The 5,135-nt window shown below is 39.6% G+C and overlaps 1 non-coding gene across 1 annotated transcript; it reads left to right on the top strand.

The window, feature by feature from the left end:
* The first annotated feature begins 1,648 nt into the window (after positions 1-1,648).
* Positions 1,649-1,730, top strand: trnas-aga (transfer RNA serine (anticodon AGA)). The gene has a single exon. It is a non-coding gene; the product is annotated as a tRNA-Ser (tRNA).
* The last annotated feature ends 3,405 nt before the right edge of the window (positions 1,731-5,135 follow it).

Raw genomic sequence — 5,135 nt, 5'->3', positions numbered from 1 at the left:
AAGTGCAAACAAATGAGGCTGCTGACATCGGTGGACGGGATGTCAACTTCACTGAGCAGCAGAGGTGAATCAACAGATTTGGCTTTCAATCGAAGACTGAAAAAAGACAGACATATACAGACACGCCAACCTGTGAGAGGACATCAGTAATGGGCTCACATTTTCCTAATCTCCTTTGATGGATTCAGGCCATGATTTTCATTTAGTCCAAAAGAGATAACCAAACTGTCAGCTGTGCTGCTTCTTTGCTTTAATCTCCGCCTGCAGCCAATAATCACCCTGCAACCCGCAACCCTTTGTCAATTGTTAATCTTGTATTGGAGCCATTAAGATGCCAGGATGGTATTCTGCATCATATGATAATCCAGGAGGCCACTGAGGAGAAGCAAATTGGATTCATTATTACATTTTGCATTATTAAAAAGACAAATGAATTGAGTTCTCCAAAGAATCAGTGGAATCAATTTTTAAATAATCAATAGCGTGCATATGAAAACCACATCTCCTATAGACAAGAAAATTAGCCATCTTTGCACTTTAAATACTGAGAACATCTTCACTGTATACTGAAGCACCTCTCCCATTTAACCAATGATTGTGTTTCAATTGTGGCAATAACATACACAGTAAGTGTCCTCTCAATGCAGGTGTTTTAGAATGCAAGCATATACTGTTTTAGAATGTGTTGTACCTAATGAGATTAGATAATATTCCACCCATTATCTTCCATTCCATTATCCAAACTACTTAACCTCTTCAGGGTCGCGGGGTGCTGGTGTAACAGTTTAGCTCCACGCCTTCCTTTTTGTAATAGTTGTTTTCATCCTGTCACACCATCTCGTCAATCCAACTCCCCTCACCTGCCTCTGATCACTCCCTCGTTAGTCCCTCATTCCCTTCACCTGGTCCTCACGCCCTTCTCACCTGCAGCCCATCCCCTCATTAGTCCCTCACTATTTAGCTCCCTCACTTCCACTTGTCCTCTGCCAGATTGTCTTGTGTTTTCGTGCCAAGTTCTCCAGTGTTATTAGAGTATATTCCTGACCTGCCTGTTCTGACCCTGCCTGCCTGCCCTGACCTCTGATTCTCTGCCCTGCCCCTTTTTGGACTTGTTTGCTTCTTCGACTGATCTCCCGGTTTTGACCCAGCCTGTTTCCAACCAAAGACAGTATTCTTTGTTACTCCTGTCTGAGTCGTGTTTTTGGGTCCACTCTAATAGCGCCGTGACAGCTGGAGACGATCCCAGCTGTCATTGGGCGAAGACAGGGTTCACCTTGGACAAGTCGGCAGTTTATTTATCTCAGGGCCCATAGAGAGACAGATAACCATTCACACCTACGGCCTATTTAGAGCCTCTTATTAACATGAGCTGCATGTCTTTAGTATGTGGGAGGAAGTCGCAGAAGCCGGAGGGAACCCACACTGCCACAGGGAGAACATGCAAACTCCACAGAGAAGGACAACCAAGCCTGGGCCCCTTGAGCTGTGAGGTGACAGTGCTAGCCACTACACAGCCCCTATCCTAGATTCATATATATACATTATATAATTTTAAAGAGAAAACAGATTCATATTTGGACTTATTACATTTAAAAGATGTTATATTGCTTTTGAATGACAACAATTATTTGCACCGTGTTCTACATCAGTTGTCGTGGCCGAGTGGTTAAGGCGATGGACTAGAAATCCATCGGGGTCTCCCCGCGCAGGTTCGAATCCTGCTGACAACGAGCAACAGTTTGACAAATTTCCCCTTGGGGATTAATAAAGTATATATCTATCTCAGTATCTATCTATCTACATGATTCTTAAGTTGTAAATTTACAAAAATCTGAGTAGAAGATGGTGTTAAAAACACATTTCATCTTCAAACATGGAGTTTTCACAAATATTCTGATATTCATTTGTTTTCATCTCCGGGATTTTTTTCTAAGGTAAGAAATAATCTATAAATGCTTAAGAGCAAACAAATACATTTAAAACAGTGAATTACATTCAGTAAACAGCAAAGGTGTCTGTTACATTGCTTTATGTATAATACATATACAAATATCAATTAGATGGTAATCTAATTGAGAAATAACAAAATAAATATTAATTATGAATACCATCTGCTTAGGTTTATTAATTAGATCAAACATGATCATTAGTTTCCACTATATTCTACAAGCATTTCAAATAAACACTACATTAATTAACGAGTCATAGCATCCATTGCATTTTCTTTTTGTGTATTATCGTAATTACGCTGCTGGCTCCATATATGACTCATTCAATGTGTATTTATGCTGGCACTGCTACAGACTTTCAACAATCTGATTCCTCATTAAGAAGAACACAGGCACAAACATGTCTGTGATTTAAGAATTTACAATTAATCTGACATAGACTGAGGACAAATATTTCCTTCCCTGAACTAAAAAGCCTTTGGACAAATCACATTGTACCGCTAAAACACCAAATAGAACATGAAGGAATCTTGACATTCACAAATAAAAATGTCCAGACGTCCAACAACTTTTAAAGAAAGGCTTGTGTGCTTCAGTTAATTGAACAAAAGTCTGTGTTTAGAATTAATAAAACAGAATTTCATGGCAGGGTCACTCCTGGCAATTTCACAGGTGAATACTGTATCTTAGCAAAGGCCTTCACATTTAAATGAAAAATCTTAAATAACTTCCCATTTGCTATTTGCCTTCACCGTGAAACATACAACACAGGATATGCCGAGGCATGCTCAAACAGAGGAAAGGCAAAGGAGCCTGATTAAAGTTTATCTTTCAGGGCAATAAGTCTACTGGCATTCATTAGTGCTTGTCAGATTGTAAATGGTCTCTGGGAATGATATTATGCGAGCTCACACACACATGTTAAAAGGGAATGATTTAGTCACGCTGTCCAGCCACGCTAAAACCTGTTTGTCCCTGGGTACGTCAATGATCAGTCTGACTGGGAAGAGCATCTCAGCGGGGTAAGCAACAGGACATTATACACGGACGCTGTCTGCAAGATGTGCAGCACATCATATCTCTGTGCGTTTTATTCATGAAGAGGAAATGAAATAATCTCTCAGTAAATTGGAAAAGCTTCAAGGAATTAAGAACTCATCCCCAATGACCCTAAAACAATTATTTTGGAGAAATTCATACCAATCGACAGGGAGTTTATTATGATGGGATTATTTTATCATGGGATTAAAGTGCATAGGGAATTTTTCACATGGATCTAAACCAACGAATGAAAGTCACACCTGTATATTATAATAATTGACTCCAAATGTGGTTGCGGGTGAATAATATATGTACAACATTTGAAGTAAAAAGGTGTGGAATGTCAGTATAAAAGTGTACTTCAATAAAAGTTAGCATGGCTTCGGGGATATTGCTCCATGTTGTAGTCTTTCAGTAAAGTAATGGTAGGTGTACATTTGAGAACTTAAATGTATTTTTTAGTGCTGTGAAAAATAACGCGTTAACTCAGTTAATTAAATTACAGGTTTAACTAATTTTTTTTTTTTAACGCATTTAACGCATGCGCAGAATGAGCTTCCAATCCGTCTGTTGTTGGTCGTCTCGAACCAGCAGCATGTCATTATGTCTCTAGTGTCGCGTTAACACGACTCCGATCTCCGAAAAGTCACTTGCACCCCCCCCCACCTCTTCAATCTGAACTCTGTCCGCTCTCATGCAGACGGTCTGTTCATCGGTAATGATCCTTCCGCAGGTTCACCTACGGAAACCTTGTTACGACTTTTACTTCCTGTAGATCAGGGTCTCAACACGTCGATCGCGACCTGCCAGTCGATCGCGGCGTAGTGTCGGTAGATCGCATGACATTAAAAAAGATTGGCCCGCCCCCCTGACATGTTCTCTATAGCACGTCTTTGTTCTTTTATTAAACTAAACGTCTGTTGTTGATCGTATCTCCACAGCAGCATGCCATTTCTGTCTCTTCGCGTTGCGTTAACACTTATCGATATCCGTCTCGCGCGCCACAGAGCTCCGTGCGCGCGCATCGGGACCGAGCAAAAAAAAAGTCACTTGTCAATCTGTCCACCTGTCCGGGCCGGTGAGGTTTCAGCTTTGCAGCAGTGTCCCCGCCATCCCTTTCATCACGGCCCAGTTCATGAAGAAAACCCACACAGTCAGTTTGCCTCAGCAGCTGCTAGAGGAAGACTAGAGGCCTTTAGTTTGTATCATGGTGGAGTTAATGGTTGACAAACAAGAGAAAAATGTTCTGTTTAATCCTCCTGTTACCTTTACATTTACTAACATATTTTACCCTCGGGGTCAATTTGACCCCAGTAATTAAAACCTTCAGAAAATTATTAGAATTAATATTGCTTCCCAAGTTTAAGTGTGAGGTAATTTATGTTTGTTTGTTGACTACCTAAATAGCCCATTAAATATATAAAAAAGTTGATATTTCTTATATGTTTGACACAGTGGAAAAACAGCCTGGGGTCAAATTGACCCCAAAGAACACCAACATTAAACATTGAATGGGGTCAAATTGACCCGAAAGGTAACAGGAGGGTTAAACATTCTGTTTAGGATGAAGATGTATTAATGTTCCATATGGAAGAAAACTGCTAAATAACCGCTGAGTTGCAGCACCATTGTATAGAAGAATGTATAAATGTATATATCCGTCTTTTGTCATAAATCTTTATGTTCTCACAAAATATACCGAGAATATCGGTAATATGTGATTAATCATGATTAATCCACAGAAACTTGTGATTAACCCAATTACAAATTTTAATCGTTTCACAGCCCTAGTATTTTTATGAAAATGCTAATTACTTATTGTTTTCTGACAGGAATTTAGATTTACCAACGTATCTTTACATCCTTTTTCTGAAAAAGTGTCCCTCTGCTGCTTGGCAATAATTTGGAGTTGTAGTTTTGTTTTTGTGTCTGTTGTTGCCCATTTCTCAAATCATTTGCAAGCCTGTTGCCATCCCATTTATGTTACTCATTCTTACTGCTGTTTGGAGTCACATCCTGCACACACAACAACATACTTTAGCCGTGATATCAGCAATAAAAAAAAGTGTACTTAACCTCCTCCGATGCTGTTGTTGTGAAATGTGATGTATGCAAGTTTACACCAAGTAAGAACCAAGAATCTAA

This window comes from Pseudoliparis swirei, chromosome 19, assembly GCF_029220125.1.
Source record: "Pseudoliparis swirei isolate HS2019 ecotype Mariana Trench chromosome 19, NWPU_hadal_v1, whole genome shotgun sequence".
NCBI lineage: Eukaryota > Metazoa > Chordata > Actinopteri > Perciformes > Liparidae > Pseudoliparis > Pseudoliparis swirei.
This window is presented reverse-complemented; position numbering and strand designations above follow the sequence as displayed.